The sequence below is a fragment of the Papilio xuthus genome, unplaced genomic scaffold (genome assembly GCF_000836235.2).
Source record: "Papilio xuthus unplaced genomic scaffold, Pxut_1.1 DF827597.1, whole genome shotgun sequence".
NCBI classification, from domain to species: Eukaryota; Metazoa; Arthropoda; class Insecta; order Lepidoptera; family Papilionidae; genus Papilio; species Papilio xuthus.
Window position 1 is genome coordinate 975,457 of NW_013531052.1, and position 17,769 is coordinate 993,225.

A 17,769-nucleotide genomic window follows, 5' to 3' on the forward strand; every position below is an offset into this window, starting at 1 on the left:
TCATAAATATTATTATGTAATTAAATACTTTATAAAGCCATGAAACTTTTTGAATTATAATTTACTAAGCCAAGGATAAAAGAAAGTTACAAAACAATTTTAATAATTGCGATGTGGATAATAGTATTTAGGAGGTAAATTTGTGAATAGAACATTGTTGTGTTCACGCAAAAACAACATACGAATGTGAATTAAAAGTCTTGTATTTCATTTTACTCTTAAAAAGTTGCTTCAAATACCTACTTAAATCCTCATGTACATAACTTAGTTTCCTTTAGTGATAGTAAAAAACCTGAAATGTAATAAAACGCTCGAACGAAGAGGTAAATACTGAATCTAAACCAACCACACTAAATTACGCGGATCGTAAACGTTCCATGGTATTTCTCGCGGATTTTTGCAAGAAGAAATACACTATAATATAATTGACTAAGTACCACACTCGTATTTATTATATCCTTACTTAAAGTTGTGTTAGTCTAGATTTCTCATGTTATTCATATCTTACTTCTTACTATTAATTCATAGTATGAATGCGAATGTTTGGATTGATGTTTGTTTGAAGGTATCTCCAGAACAGCTGAACGGATCTCGATGAAACTTTGCATACATATAGAACATTGTGTGGAAGAACACAATCAATCAATCACCATCAGCTCACCCTACCCTACCCTAAGTTAAGGGTGCTTAGGCCATAGTCAAGCACGCTGGCCAAGTGCGGGTTGGTTGACTTCACACATATCTTTGAATTTCTTCTCAGATATGTGCAAATTGCATTACGATGTTCAACGTTCTTACGATGAAAGAAGAACACATAGGCTACTAATTATGTATTTTTTTAATATCGCACGGACGGAGTCGCGGGCGACATTTAGTACTAACATAAAGGAGATTTAACCAGGGCATTATCGTAAGCATAAAAGTACAAAATAAATAAGATAATTTTGTACGAATTTATGCAAATCAATACGTGTTGATAAAAAAATCGTAAGAGTTATAGCGAATCGTTTAAATATAAATGTAAGAATAGGAAATGGTTCAGTAACAAAGCTTCTTGATATAGATCAGGGTACAAGTGATATGAAAGTAACGCTCCTTTGTGAGAGCGTCCGGTGAATAAGCCGCGCTGTGAAACAATGCCTGTATTGTTCACTTGCAAATTGGATAAAGTCAACATACGTTCGGGAAGTATGTTTTATTGTGTGCTAAAATACTTTCCTATTTCGAGGCTATTATGAAAGTAAAAGTAACTCGCACTTAGAGTTATAGCTAAGTTTATGAATTTTATTGAAAAACTAGCTGTCGCCCGCGACTTTCTCAGCATGGAATTAAAAAAAAAAACTTAATAGGTATAGGCTGCCAATTAAGCTTGGTCCAGACTAAGTTCTACATCCATTCATACATCTAAATTCAAAACATTCACATTTATAATATATTAGAGTAAGATTAGTCAAATACATTTTCCTTGTGTGCTTAACTATTAAATTAAAAAAAAACTGTAATTTACCGACAAAATTTTCAAAATCACACATCGTTTTATACACAAAGTCAAATCTGTATTCTATATCTAACAGCTACGAATCGGTAGACAAAAAATCTATTAATTTATTAATCACTGACGCATTGGAAGAAAAATAAAAATAGAATTATAATAAAACCGTGCTTATTTAATTTATATGATATTTTATTTGTACCGTTCTCTGAGATTGCATTTCGTTAATGGATTTACCAATTAACTTTAACTGTGTACATATCAATTAAACTAAAAACTCTATGCAGACGCGGTTGTGCCACTGAAAACATTATTCATAGAAACAACAGTTGAATTGAAAAACATTTGAATAAGAAACTTATTATTTTAATATAATATTAGAAATGCGAATATTTAGATGTAAAGTTAGATGGATTGATATCTTTTAGAAGGCATATCCAAAACGGCTGCATAGATCTCGCTGAAATTTGACATGGTAGAACATGGTCTGGAAGAACATATAGGCCAATAAAGAATTATTAGCCGATTTCCGAGTCACGGACGACCGCTAATCAAGAATATAATCTGAAATCTCATTGATGTTGCTGGTTTCACCTCTATATTGCCTATGTTAATAAATTGCATTGTATTGTAACAGTGCAGCATCGCATTCATATCTTCGTTAACAATCGAACAGGCCGTTAACGTATTGATTCAACAGTGGTTGTCCAGCGCCCGGCTGACCCAGATACGACTTAGGTGACCTAATACAAAACCTTTGTATATCCTTTGTTTACTATCATATTACATAAAAACATACTAGTTTGAAACAGAGTGTGCATGGTAAACCCATTGTTCACTAAGAGTCAGTTTGATTTTTTTCGGGAAAAACAATGTTGATATTGTACAGAGATGTTTTCCAAACGAAATTGGATTCAGTCGATTTTAGATTTAGCATTTTCCGTGTAATATTTTGCATTGACAACTGATAGTTTAGATTTCGTTTAAACATATAAGTTATAGTTTAAAACAGTTAAACAACAAATCCATCAACACGGTAACAAATTTAAACAGCAGTTTATGTAAATCTTATAAAGCTCAGAGAATTTATCGCCGATAAAACCGGCAAGGGATAGCTTCGTTTTATCCTCGAAACATCGCGACGGGTGATTGGCAGGCCGTCTTAATCATTGGCAAGTGGAAAGCGCCATCTAACGGCTAAATTTAGAGAACTCACCTGTCTCCTCCGGCTGGGTTTTGTTAAGTCAGACACGTAACTAAAGGCGTTTAATGACGATGTTCGTCGTTCATTTAAGGTGCGAAGCATTTTGTCACACGTCTCTGAAATGCTAATCGGTACCCGAGCACTCAATATGAGCCGTTGTAACTCCCCTTACCCCCGTTAACCCGGCAGCCTTTTTCAACCCACGCCCGATTTATAAAATTAATTCCGGCTTGTTTATTTACGTTTACAGTAGCGGCCTTTTAATAGTTTAAAATCAGCATAATTTTGCATGTTGGTATTACTGTTTATTGTAATTATTGAAGTGGAAGACAAAAAAAATACGTTGAGCGGACTGACTATTACTGTAGCAGTTTAAGACTTAAAATTTGAGTTGTGGTTTCTACCCCAAAATAAATAAAATGTGTATTATAGCGTTGAATAATCAGTACTTTATTAATTTAAAAAAATAATAAATCTACTTATGATAATATTCCCTTTATTTTCTCTCGCTTGAAAACAATTCAGCCTTCTTTCTCGGGAATTTTATTTATAAACACGATGGAAATATTACGATGTACTCTGTTTACGCTTTGTAAAATATATACCGAGAGAAATGTCTGCCTTGAAATTGTAATTTTCATAATCTTTGCATAATTTATTTAGCAAACATATACAAATTCTACTTCAATATCATATCATAGAATCATATCTTACTTCTTACTAATATTATAAATGTCAATGTTTAGATGGATGGATGTTTGTTTGAAATTTGACTCACATGTAGAACATAGTCTGGAAGAACACATAGGATACTTATTGAGTTTTTTTTAATACCACATGGACGGAGTCGCGGGCGACAGCTAGTAAGATATTAAAGTGTGATTGTCAACATGACTACAGTGTACTATGCAAATATCATCGATTTGGATACTATAACGTAACTTTGTCTATCTTATTTTAATTTCTTCTTTATATATTAAACAAGTTTAGTTACAATGAATATTTATTATTCACTAGAGATACAAATTAAATTACAGCTCTTTGGCGGAGAATAAGCGAAACTAACATGGTTGTTGCTTACTCCGTCTCTATGAGATAATTACTACGTAATAAGCAAGTTGTTAACGCGTAGGAGGAAATGTATGGAATGCTCTCACAACAGATTCTCAAGGGTGATCTTAGAAGGTTAGCTACTTGTGTATTCCAGACAAATTTTAGATATATGATTCAGTTAGAAATATGATTTGTATATTGTTTGCCACGTTATAATATAATGCTGACATTTCAACATATGTAAGGGTATGTTTTTAACCTTTTGAAGCTATGGGAAATGATAAAATGTAAAATATTGTGACGATAAAGTAACAAGGAAAGGTTTAACACGCGTGCAAGGACAAAAAAGCATCTATCCATCTCGTGTGATCGAAATAATTTATTTATTAGAATAACCGACGCACATGGAACTCCTTAAAAAGAGGAAACTTCCTTATTCATTACTTGGTTCATTAATTTATTATATTACGGATATAGGTCATGGATTTTTTAACACGTTCAATACCACCTTGATTTCACTATAGTATGAAAATGGTAGTAGCGTTGAACGTGTTATGGATTTAACGTATTTTTTGAGCACCATTTTGAAATCCTTTGATATCTGTACTGTTACATTGATCTAATTCAGATAGAAAGGCCAATATTTCAACGATAACGCAGGGAGTATCAAAATGTCCTGAGTCGGCGCCAGGATTGTCTTCCGGTTGGCATCAGGCCAGCCCCCCAGCTCCTACCCTCTACCCACGCCTTCACCAACTACTGCGGGATTCACTAAAAATTTACTACTCGCTTTATTTATTCCCTTGCAGTCGTATTATCGAAATTTTAGCAAGACTTTATAAATGTGAAATTGCTATTTACTATGATAGTTATTTTATAAAACAAGGTAAGCATTAAAACACCTAAATAACTGGACCAAAGAGTGACATGTTATTCGATTCTTACCTGAAGTCTCATAGAAATGTAGACATCTGGGCTTATTTTTTTTTAAATAATATTTATTTTTTTATAATTCCTAGTTACGACCTTGATATTTTGACATTAAGCTATAGTAGATGTCAACCTTAGGTGCAAACATCGACATTAGTTGATGTTCAACATGAAGAGAACAAAAGGTCCTTTAGATGTATCGATATTCCAAGAATTCTATTTTGTTAAGAGTTAAGAGGTTCTCGATCAGCTTTGGCGCTCGCATCTCTTGAAGCTTCGAGAGTACTCAATGAATCAACTACTGAAAGGCAAATTGGTACATTGCTTTTACAGAAACGAGTTTCAACTTTTAAAACAAAACTGAAGGTTTGTTTTAAATTTTTGACCATCTTATCTTAATAACGGTTTAAAATTATATTTCAACCAAGAAAGCGAAGCAAATTGTTGCTTTATATATTATAATATATATATATATATATATATTATTAACTCTTATTACAAAGTATATAAAGACATGACTAAAACTAATTCACATAGCAAAGCTTTATCAATATAAGCGATCTCTTCCAGTCAACCCAGAAGGACAGGAGAGACTAACATAGATAATTGCTTTCATGTTGTTTTGTCTATATTCTAATAAAAAAAATATTCAAATGGATTTGGCCTTGTGAAACATATTGGAGTATCTTACCTAGATTCGTGACATAATAGTCTTCTTACATTAAGATTATGTTTGCGTTTGCTTGGTTTTTTGTAAAGTAAATAGATCTACTTACATCAGATCCCACATCTGTGGTTTTCTTTAATGTGAAGTAAATTTGTTTTTAAAAAGGGTATGTCGAAAGGATTTATATTTTCTTATAACAACGTTGCCTTTACTACTAAGTTTGACTTACGCTGAAAAGTTTGAAATCCTGACAAATTTTTATTTTTCTGCTTGGTTAACTGGAAATCTGAAGGCTCATATATTTTGCTTTCTCTTCATGTTTATTTTACACTGAGAAATGTAGAGTACACTTTAAATGAATACTTATTAATAGCATTAAAAAATATTTATTCTATGGTTACGAGATTTTTACACTAGAAATCTAAATTATTTTGTGGTTTTATATAGTTCAAAAGGAAAAAGGATGTATGTACGTTTGAGGTAGTGACGTCATGTTTCCCGGAGTCCGACGAGCGTCGCCTGGGAGCCGTCCTCGCTACGTCGCCCGCTCTGACATTGAACGACTCGATTATTATGAACTTGACACAATTCGCTCAGCTCTTTCTTATATTGGACGCATCTTAGCAAACACTTTCCATTAAGTTTGGTAATGTTATTGAGGTGGAAAATATAATGCTATTTTCAAGCGCATTTTCGCTTTTGTCATATATCTAAATAGGATTACAAAATCTATTAAAAATGTTCTTTGATTTGTTAATAAAAGTATTTAAAAACTCTATGGGTCTATCTTACATCTTACTAATGTTATAATCGCGAATGTTTGGATGGATGAATGGATGTTTGTTCCGATTTCTATACAAAGCTTACCACTACTAATACTCTATCGCAAACATTCGTGGTAGGCCCTTTGAGTCTAATTGGATTTATGCGTATGTCGTATCGTACATCATCATCATCATCATCATCATCAGCTCCCTATATAGCAGCCACCGAGGGGCTCGGAGCCTACCCTAAGTTAAGGGTGACTAGGCCATAGTCAACCACGTTGGCCAAGTGCGGGTTGGTTGACTTCACACATATCTTTGAATTTCTTTCGTATCGTACACCTAAAAATATTTTGAGAATGTATCGCATTGAAAATAGCATATCCATTCGAATTCTAGTATTGACTTTGATTAAAAAAATATCAGTTACAATTTAAACGAAAATTCATTAAAGTAAGGATAACTAAAAGTTAGAAATAATTAAGAAGATAAAGTAGAAAGCATATTCTATTTTCACTTATTTGTGTCGCGATAGCACGACTGTGGCTGCGGCGGCGGGAGTGTTATCTAAATCCTGGCTCATGGGCAAAGGAAATCCGCGATGGGACAAAAACGTTTCCCTTTTAAATGTTTGTTCCGTGCTCGGTAGTGCGTGAATATGATATTTGTAAAGGTAAATACAGGATATCATAGGGGTACTGTCGACAAAAATGAAAAATCTATTTTTTGACTAATTGACTAAAAACTAAAAATTTTGTAAAGCTTAATTAACATACTAAAAATATTAGCCAGGTACATTTTTAATTCTATTTTTAAATTGTAGAAAAAATTGACAAAAAAAAGCATTTTTGTGTCAATTTTTTCGCATCATTACGTAGATATTTTTGTGAATTCGAAGCCAATTTATGAAACATGCATACTTTTATTACTTGGAATTAAAAAACACAATTAATCTTTTTTACAGAATTATCAGGCACTGTCCATTATCACTTACGATACGATATTTTTATTCGTGCAGATATTGATAAAGAGAAATTGAGTAAATTGTCAAATCGTTTTATTGGCATATGTGCAAATTACGTCAGCGGCGTATATTCGACGGCTCCGAGCAATGTTCACTCCGACACGTGCCGTCTTTAGCGGGTTTATCAACGAAAACGTTTGGGTTTAAGATTCAATATATTGTTATAATCCTGTGAGAAAAAGCGTACCAAGTTTTAAAAGCTTTTTAATTTGATTTTTTCTCATAATAAGCCTACTAAAAAGTATACATTAGTAAGGTTTATATTAATCGTTAGAACTAGAGGCATGCAAAACAGAATTTTCAGGATTGCAATCTTATGGTTAATCGATTTAGAATAACATTAATTTAGAAATATATTATAACCAAATTGCGACAAATACGATTGAAGCGTCAATAGCCTAATGGTTAAGGATGCGGATTTCCGACCACGAGGTCGGGGGTTCGAATCCCGCCATTCGACTATTGTCGTCAACCATATCCTAGCACAAGCCTAGAGCTTAGTTGAAATGGTTAAAGAAATATTAGTAATTTTGCAAAAAAATCTGCTAATATTTTAATTTAAAAAAAAATACAAAACCGTTGATGTAAGATAATCACTATGTTACAAAAGTGTTACAGAAATGTGTTAAGATATGAGTTTTTGTTAATAAATTATGAGGCAATACATCATCTTGTTCTGGTGACCGCAGTACGTGTTACAGTAGAGTAATAAATTTGGAAAAGGTGTTAATGAATCCACAAGAGACGACGCTGACTGATTTATTGAAATAGCTAACTATTGTGTCAAGAAGATTAAACTATCTTGTAGAGCAATTTGAAGGTGCCTTTAATGAACAATAGTCCTCAAATTTGGACATTTAAAGGGTATTGTGGTACTAAAACTACTGAGAAATTATACATTATGAAATAGAAAATGTACGAAATCAGTAATAACCTTTATGGTAAGAATCATTTAAGGTTGGAGAGTAGGTCTTTCTATTAAGAATAACATTATTACACAATTTAAAATGTGTAAATATGCAGTGAAACTTTTTATTTCTTAAACGTGGTTCGCAAGCGTTCATTTTAACAATAAAATCTAGATGTTGAGTGAAGAAAAGCCGATTTGAAGATAGCCGCTAGTGCTCTTGTCTCTAAACGCATTGCGAACGTCTTGTACCGCTTTTGACAAAGCGAATTGAAATCCACAAGGCTCTCACTGGTAATGGAGCGACCCGCAGTGGCTTACCGCCTGCACACGTTCGCGACAAAGAAACGAACAGAATACCTCTGCCTATTTACAAAATCCTATAAGTACGTTATTTATGCCGTGCCGTGTCTACCATTTTCCAAGTGTATTGTCAAGATAATGCTGTTATACTCTGTCGTTACTGAAGACTATGGTTGACGTTCATTATTTATTTAATCTTTGGATTTCTCGGTTCATATATTTAATTTTTTACTAGATTACATATGATAGACAATTTAATTAAACTAAAAAGGTAATAATGACAAGGGAGTAAATTTTTCTTCTTTTCTAGCGATGTTTTTCTCTTAGCAGGAAGATCTTAAATGGAATAAGCGAATAAAACTTTGCTCCTGTTATAAATACACTAAACTTTAACCAATTTAAAGATGTTATAAAAATTTCACAATATTTGAAATGAAAACAAAGTCTTATTAAGATTTACCCATACATTTTCGAATATTGTTTTCTTACTTAGAACGCAAGAATGACACACACATACACAGTATTCGTTCGACTCCTCTGGGATGACACCGCATTTGCGACTCGAATCTTTATTCTAAAAAAACAATTCACGTCAAATGTCTTAAGTGGCACTTCCTTCGCTTTTTTAAAAAGGTAAAAGCAATTATGTATTCTATCATGGGGCGATAGAAATTACTTTATTGCCGTGGATTATGCAACATCAAGTCTACTGTTTTTTTTAACAAAATGAAAAAAAAACACGCATTGAAATTTGAATCAGTAACCCAAATATATACATTTTGCTTATGGAACCTTTTCAAATTTATAGAATTCACTTTAAAGTTTCCCGAAATTCAATTCTGTGAATTTGCTATTCGAAATACAAATAATAATAGTTTTGTTCCTGACAAACGATATTCTACTCTCGATTGATGGGAACTCTAAAAAGGAACAGTCGGTATTCTCGCTTTGTTCCAGTTTTAATGTTTCCCGTGAGTTTCCACTACTGTAACAATATACAGAAACATAAAGCTTTACCTTTTTGTTCTCGATGAAAAGCCTATCAGTAAGTAAAGCCTCAGAAGTCGATATTTATTTAAAGTGAAGTGCGTGAATGCGTGAAGTCAACCAACCCGCACTGGACCAGCGTGGTTGACTATGGTCATCCTTAACTTAGGTAGGCACTGAGCCCCTGTGTGGACTATAGTGAGCTGATGATAATGAAATGAAAATGATACTTTTGTTTATGAATCATGACATTCAATATAAGATAAATATCAAATGTGATTTGTTATTTTTGATACATTTTTCCTAGATATGGCAGTAAATATATTGCTCATGAAACATTATATTGGATATTTTCGTATCGGACAACTCAAATCAAAAGTCACGCGTAGAATATGTAAGAAATTGTATGATTTATTGTGACATCGCAAATGGGAAAATGAACAGTCATTGTCTGCACACAAATGTCTAATTCGAAAAGTTTTGGCACAAGTTTTATACAGAAACAATCATACTTAAGTAAAAAAAGCGTTTGTTTTGTAATAAAAACAAACTGCGCTATATTTTTTGTCTTCAATAAGAAATTGCATTTTGTATTGTAAAGTCGTTGGTGGGTCGTAATGGACCATTGTTTAACGGTAAGTGGTCGAATGTTATCCACTCGGATTACTCCAGCTTTGACGTGAAAGGAAACCAGTGTTGCTCTTTTGTTTTGTTTCCAAGCACCGCGCATCGGAACATCCGAGTTGTTTGTTATCGTATCGGATCCGTACACCAAGCACTTTGTTTATTGTTCTAATCTGATCTTAAATAATACAATATCTCTCTTTGAGATAGGAATATTTTATATGATTGATATGAATCTTCCGCTCCAAAACATTGATTGGATAAATATAAAGCAGTAGAAAGTTATACTAATAAGCTAGCTGAAGCCCGCGACTCCGTCTGCGCGGAATTAAAAAACATAGTGAGTAACGTATGTGTTTCTTCAGACTATATTCTACATCTAGGCATAGCAATTGTCAGATAGATTCATGCAGCCGTTCTGGATATATCTTGTAACATCTATCCCTTGAAACATTCGCATTTATAACATCAATAATTTTTAAACATAATAAAAATATTTCAAGATTTTCCCGCCTTTTACTTGAAACTAAACAAAAATAAATAAATACACTGGTTATGTTGTGATATAAAGGTTGGTGTAGTTTTATATGATAGACGTGTTAATAACAGCCGCTACTCGCATAGCCGGATAAAGGCTCAATATGTCAATATTCTTGACGCGTGAAGCTAAGGTGAACTCACGATGCTGTCTGTAAGCCTCAAGCCTTCTGGAATCGCATGGCAGCGTTAGCATCCGCATTCTTACTACACATCGGATTTATCGACAGATAAATCTGGAAGAAGACTCGATAGTCTATGAAGAAATGGGATAGTCGTAGAACTTGTTTACGTTCCTAGTCGCGTCTAGACGGCGCGGATCTCCATCGGGCTCGGAGAAATTATGTGACGTGAGCGATGTTGGTACCCTTCTAAGATGTACAAGAAAATTCGATTTTGCCTTGTCAAATAAGACGTCCTAAATAAATGTTTATAGTGAAATCATCGTGTTTAGAATTCAATTCAGGTAGCGCTTTATCTATTCTGTTTTTTGGATTCGTGTTTTAATTTAAAAAATATATATTTATTTATTTTTTATATATTAACAGTTACAACAGATCAAATATGAATCGAATTCTTGAATGAATTATTTTATTTCCAGTTAAATAAATGAGTTTAGTAGAGATAAATAGAGTTTTATGTTTTTATTGTAATTTATTGAAAATGCTAAAGATTATTGTGAAAAGAAATTTATTCGGAGTTTACCGAAACGCTAAAAACGCTTTTTAAATGCTGAAAACCTAAGCTGGAAATAAATATAGCTTATGTCACTAGATAGTGCAGCTTTACGATCGTGAAAGAATTTAGTTTCGGAACCTATTTAATGCAAACAAACAAACATTCAAATCTTTCCTTTTTATAATGTTAGTATAAATGCAAAATAATAAAAAAATATTTTTATTTTTAAATATTATACAGCATTTATAAAACCGAAGAATATAACAATTAATATTACATTAAATTACAAAGGATAACTTGTGTAAAGGAAAAAACATATTTTATCTTTCTCGTTGTAGCATTTATAATTTATCTCAAGCGGACATAAATAAGAAAACAAAGGTAATCAGTAACATACTATAGGTTAATTGTTTTATTATTTTCTGTAGTCTATTTTAAAACATGCAAAAAGTTTAAAAGGATCGCTACAGCGGTGCATAGGTTACCGTTGTCCTCTTTTGCGAAAAACAAAAAGCTTTCCCGGTCAATAAAGCCCAGCGCAGTTACTCTGATACTCATTGTGAATGGATCCTGCTCGTATAATCCTGCATAACATTTTCATACAACTTTTATACGCATCAAAGTTGAGTGAATCAATTTCAATGATTGGTAATAAAACTGACGAAAGCTTTAATTAGTAGCTAATCAACGCTGTATGTTTTAATGTAAGTTCATACAATATTATTGGATTGAACTTGCTCTTTTAATTAATTAGTAGTGATTATAATTCGTATAACAAACCAAAATCTTACTAATAGTTATAATGCGGATGGATGTTTGTTTGAAGGTATATCCGAAACGACTGAACGGAACTCGGTGAAATTTAGGCGTAGAGCATAGTCTGGAAAAACAGATAGGCTAGTAATTACGTTTTTTTTTATTCCGTATTCCGACAGCTAGTATTTAATAATAGCAAAGTGGAAGTATGCGATTATTTAAGGTAAATTAGGTTAAAGTCATCTGTTAGATGTATGTTCTTTGTTAAATCTAAGCTTTAGATAACGCCAAAATACTTTAAGATAAATGTAACATTGTTAACTCAACTGTTACTTTCAACCGGCACGTATGTTCTTTGAAACCAGTGATAGTTTATCTTTGTTCAAACACTATTCTGAGCTGCGCTTAAACAAATTTGAGATATAAAATATGCAACTGTCTGTGGCAGCAAGGCACCGAGGTAGTCGGGACTCGTGAAGCAACTGTGTAGCTTTAATCTGTGTAATATAATATGTCACATACATTTAAATGCAGTATCGTATGACATAAATTCAGTTCCTGAATAAGACATTTTATTAACCGCTTGGCTTATCCTTGTTGTGATGTAATCATAAAATTATTTCTGAATGAATTAAAGTTAGCAATCTTTATATTTTAAGGGAGTTTGATCGAATTTATGACTCTTTACACATATAATAGCAAATAATTACTTAAAGAACGCTCTAACCCTGGGTTTAAGAGTCTAACATCTCCATTTGAAACATATTGTTATCACTGTGTTGTCAAATATAAGGACAGGGATGAGGATATGTGTCATACAAAGATTTTTGTGTCATAAAATCATGGTAAGTAATACAGATTATCTACTGATTTTGTGTTCAAGAACTTTTTCGGTCAATTAAACCGGACGATGTGAATATTGATGTATATTTAGATGAAGATAAATAAAATATAATAATTTTGATAAATTCAACATTGAGGTATAAAATAATATCGTATTACGCTAAAATTATAAACGTAATCCATTTTCATTTTGTAATAGCGTGTGTTAATTATTAAAAACATAAAGCAAACGAAGCCGAACATCATCGCAACGGCGAACAATGGGTACCGGGTCGTAGATGGCTCGGGAAAAACAATTTACGAAATCTAGATCGGACGGACAATGAGCTCTTTACAACACATGTGAGTAATTTCTGTGGCGTTAGCATCTTTTCACTGAAGTGAGAGTTGCTAAGTGGTGAAATAGTGAACCCACATTGTTCGCTATCGTTCACTCGTTCACTCGTTCTTTCGTTATCTGCTTCGTCTCGGGTCATCGCGTACAAACCTTTCACCTACGAACAAACGGTGTTGTAGCAACCGTTGCTATCTAATATAGCATGACACGCATCTACATATTTCGTTATTTTAAAGCCAATATTTGTAAATATACGACTATATACCTCATTTTCAGTTATTAGGGTTCCGTACGTCGAAAGGAAAAAAACGGAACCCTTATAGGATCATTTTGTTGTCCGTCCGTCTGTCTGTCAAAACCCTTTTTTCAATAACACATGCGGGTATCAAACTTGATTTTTTTTTAAATCAAATTCGATAAAATTTATAAACAGTAACAGGAAACAAATATGCGTCCTCCAGGACAATTATAAAAATTTCGAAAGTTATTCTGTTCGAACAAGTTCCCCGCCTAACCGCCCTCGGTGTTGATTTTAACAAGCAGTTGATTCGTTTATAAAAGACATCAACTTGACTTTGGTAAAACTTCAGACACCTCATAAATATTTACATCATAAGGCATTTCACGAATTTTCGCTATTATTGAATTATTATACGTCGTCTACATATGTGTGATTTAAATTTCCGTGTCATGCATGCCTTTGAAGTGTACACAACAAATTTGTAATCGTGGCAACGCTGTTATATATTTGTATATAATATGTATTTATATACATACTGCCTGTTGCCCGCGACTCCGTCCGCGCGGAATTAGAAACCTAATTTGTAGCCTATGAGTTCTTCCAGGCTACATCTTGGCATACCAAATTTCAGATAGATTCATACAGCCGTTCAGGAGATACCTTGTAACATCTATCCCTTCAAACATTCGCATTTATAATATTAGTAATAGTAAGATGAAATTAAAAAGTAACGGAACATTTTAAAGTAATATAAACAAAAATTGGAAGTTCTTAACAACACCTTTACCAGGAATTATCCTACACGCTTGGTTATTACGTGCACTCACGCATAAATTGAGTTGTTGTAATGTTCTCGCAATGTATTCAAAGCAAAGATTTGATACGTCAAAACAAACAACGCGATTGCCAGTATTTAGCAATATAATACATGAACTTTTTAACTAAAACATCTCTTATTACAATTATAATTTCTACATTCTCGAAACCTTGAAGCACAAGTTTCTTAATTTTAGCGACAGTTTTTTTTCGCTTTTAATCCTGTCACGACACTTAACGCTTATAAGGGGCTGAATGTATAGATAATATTTAAACTAATGTGACAAGATTAATTCATGCTAATGTTTGGATAGATGTTAGAAGGTAACTGCAGAACAGCTCAACGGATTTCGATGAAATTTAGCATATATGTAGAACATAGTCCGGAAGAAAATATAGGCATAGGACGGATTCGCAGATAAAAGCTAGGAAATTGTAGATTAATAAAGGAAAATACGAAATGCTTACATCCATTTAACTCTTCATTAAAAACCTAGATGATTGAATACAGAATTCTAATCTGAAACCAGGCGTTCACCATTTTGATTACAAAAGGCTTTCGGCATACGTTTACATATTCTCGCCAGTTAATAGATTACATGCTCATTGCATTTTAATTTCGATAGTAATTGCTTTTCCGACGTAGCAGTTAACTTCGTTACGAGGCGAAAGTAGACGTGTTTTGAAATGGAGGGACGTTTCATCACTTCACGCTCCTTCCTCATAATATTCGAATTTGTGAGTTGCGCCACAAATAATTGTTACCGCCTGTCTAATTTCACTTGAACATGGTTTGTAATTTGTTTCCCTGTGTTTAGGTGTACGTATTTACTTGTTTGTGTTCCGAGGAAGCAACGAGAGGTAAGTATTTGATTTATGGAATTTTGATTTAAATAGCTTGGATGTTAAATTTAGTTTAATCCAAAAGTCAAATTTACGAATTGTTATGATAACTCTGCATATTAAGCTTTTATAGTTTAATTATAGTTATTCTTACTAATATTATAAATGCTAATGTTTGGATATATGGATGTTTGTTGGAAGGTATCTCTAGAACGGCTACATGGATATCGCTGAAATTTTGCGTAGGTATAGAACATCTGGAGGAACACATAGGCTAGTAATTATTTTTTTTATTCCGTGCAGACGGAGTCGCGGGTTATAGCAAATTGCTTATAATCTCAATGAGCAAAAACTGGGAGTCTGGTTAATTGTGTACGGTTATGTGATTTCGTAGATCTTACTGGTTTAGTATGTTGATAAATGCAATGTCTGTTTCAGTAAGAGCAATCAACACAGGTATTTTTTTAACAATTAGCTAAACTTACATCATATAGTCTTCTAATCTGGCTGTCCTGATTAAAAATTGCTGTAACATAATTTTAATCAAGTTTCCAATTTGTTGTAAGTTGGACTAATGAATACTGAATTATTTTTTAATTGAATCATTAATATTACATGGCTAAAGAAAATCTTTTAGATACTGTCAATTTATTTAGTCATTATTATTACATGGCTAAAGAAAATCTTTTAGATTCTGTCAATTATTTAGTGTCAATGTCAATTATATTTAGATTAACCCTTCATGTAGTCGTAGTTTATAAATCATTATAATGTAATGATATTTTCAATGAAGTATCATACAAAAACACTAATCTCGTTTCACAAGACGTGGTCTATTCTGGTCATACGTAGTTTTATGCAAGTCCATAATATTTTAAATTAATATATAAACATTAAAATAATACAGAGCGTCGGTGGCTCAGGGGTCAAGCTTGACTTGACTTGCAATCTGCGAGTCCTGGGTTCGAATCCCGCCTTGTACCAATGTGTTTTTCCGTTTACGATTTACATATGTACATTTATTCGACGTTCTTACGGTGAAGGAAAACATCGTGATGCAACCTGCACATATCTGAGAAGAAATTAAAAAGATATGTGTGAAGTCAACCAACCCGCACTTGGCCAGCGTGGTTGACTATGGCCTAATCACCTTTAACTTAGGGGAGGCTACGAGCCCCTCGGTGGGGACGTATAGTGAGCTGATGATGTACTTATTTATTTTTGTTTATATTTCAGATCGTATGTCACGCTGCCCCTTGAAAGTAGGTAATAATGATTTACATTATATTGTATTTCGCCATTTCTAAACGTTTTTACGGTTTAACTTTTTTTTTAATAAAATTTTAACTAGTTATTGAGGACCATCAGGGATACATCATCATCTCTCTGGCCTTATCCCATTCACGTGGGGTCGGCGTTCAAGGTTTTATAAACCTTAAAGTTTTTGGCTTAATTATTTACGGCATGTCGCATACTCTACTTGGGAAGGGTCAGTAATAAATAAATAAGTAAAATTGGTTATATGACAAATAACTCAAACTTTCGTGGTACATTGTCATATACTTATATAGAAAACGACTGAAAGGTGCCGCGACCGGACGAACTTTATGGTTATATGTTTTTCAAACACATAACTAAGCAGGTGGGATCGTGGTCAAGCGGTAACCGAGCATTTGCCATTTAGTAAGTTTAAAAATACCGCGAAAATGTCATTGAATAACCTGCAAGTTCATAATCAGTCAGGACATCACCACAGATACGACGAACGGTACGTTTTTATCCAGGAATGATAAATCGTATATCCTTTTGTATGGAAGGAGAGGCAACTGTTGCGTTCTTTGTGGAACTCAGATCGGTTGAGGATTACTGGCGTAAACAAAGAAGCGAATGATGACAAAGCGAATATCGCTCCACTAGCATAGACTGGGTACAATGCTTACATTGATACAATGAGATTTTCACAATGGTGACGTCACAGCACTAATATACAATCTATTATAGTTCATTCAGATAATAGATAACCTATAAACAAAATATGCATTAAAATCTCTCCTAAAAAATCGAAAGAATTGTTCTAAGAGTAAATTTTCATTTCAAACCTCACTCTAATTTAACCAGTGGTAGAGCCCGCTTTAACATCTTCGCACGAATTGGCCCGGCTTGCCCGGTGAAATACCACGACCACACAGAAGACAGGCGTCAAGTGAAAGCAATTCCGCGTTTCGTCTGATGAGTGTGCGTCCCGGAGGCCTAATTTAGTCCTCTTTCTCCACCCACCCTTTTTCTTATAAGGAATGGATGGGAAGTGGATGTGGACTTTCCGGATGAGAGGATGCATGGAAAAGGAATATATTTTCTTTCTGTGCATCCTCTCCTCCGTCGATGAAAGGTAGGCAACGTATATGCAATTGCGTATGTCTATGAGCAACGGTCACTTCGCTATTTCAGCGATTTCAGGTGGCCTCTCGCTCTCTCTCTCTCGCCACATTATGATATAAAGAAAAACAATACGGTTATGTAGAATTTTAGCAATATAGGAGTAGATAAATCGATATCTAAATATTATAAAGAGTTATGTTTTCTTGTATGTAATATACTCGAAAACTATTGGACTGACTTCAAATTATTTTGCTATTAAAACGCTACATTATCACTGAGTAATATATTTCGCGCGGACGAAGTTGCGGGCAAAAGCTAATTAAAATGCAAGTAATGTATGTGAATTTGTTTTCGTAGGAGATACATTAACACCAAATGAGATGA

General features: G+C 33.5%; 1 protein-coding gene and 1 long non-coding RNA gene across 3 annotated transcripts in view; one reads left to right on the forward strand and one right to left on the reverse strand.

The window, feature by feature from the left end:
• Positions 1 to 17,769, reverse strand: part of LOC106118217 (uncharacterized) — a 127,165-nt gene that overhangs the window by 68,343 nt on the left and 41,053 nt on the right. The window lies entirely within an intron of this gene.
• LOC106118221 (uncharacterized) lies at positions 14,783 to 17,769 on the forward strand. Its single transcript, XR_001227913.1, has 5 exons — positions 14,783 to 14,901; positions 14,982 to 15,024; positions 15,445 to 15,462; positions 16,243 to 16,272; positions 17,743 to 17,769. It is a non-coding gene; the product is annotated as an uncharacterized LOC106118221 (long non-coding RNA).